Source organism: Alligator sinensis, unplaced genomic scaffold (genome assembly GCF_000455745.1).
Source record: "Alligator sinensis unplaced genomic scaffold, ASM45574v1 scaffold97_1, whole genome shotgun sequence".
Classification (NCBI taxonomy): Eukaryota; Metazoa; Chordata; order Crocodylia; family Alligatoridae; genus Alligator; species Alligator sinensis.
This window is the reverse complement of record NW_005841921.1, coordinates 303,387-303,763: the sequence shown is the minus strand read 5'-3', so window position 1 is coordinate 303,763 and position 377 is coordinate 303,387. Positions and strand designations below refer to the sequence as shown.

General features: G+C 54.1%; 1 protein-coding gene across 1 annotated transcript in view; it reads right to left on the bottom strand.

Moving 5' to 3' along the window:
• The window catches only part of CUNH16orf70 (chromosome unknown C16orf70 homolog), a 71,857-nt gene that overhangs the window by 67,125 nt on the left and 4,355 nt on the right, over positions 1-377 (bottom strand). The gene's annotated exons all lie outside the window — the stretch shown is intronic.

The following is a 377-nucleotide window of genomic DNA, read 5'->3' as shown; positions in this document are numbered from 1 at the left end:
GAAGAGAGGCGAGACAACTCCACACTGCCACTGTGCCTCACTTTGGCAGCCATGGTGGCATGGTATTCCCTCCCGCGCCAGGTCACGCCTGCTGGGCTGCAAAGGCAGCTTTTGCCTGGAGGTGATCTGGCTCTACTGCAGCCCCATACCCTGCACACCACTTGTGGGTGCAAAAAATCTGGGGGGGGCATGTGGCTCCCCCAGCTCCAATGCTGATATCTCAAAAACGGTGAGAACCAACAGGTTAGAGCAGCAGTTGGCAACCTTTTTGGGCCAGGTGCCAAAAACACTAGCAACCTCAACTTTTAATAGTTCCATAGTAGTTTCATAGTAGCTAGGGTCAGGAGGGACCTGAACAGATCATCTAGCCTGACCCC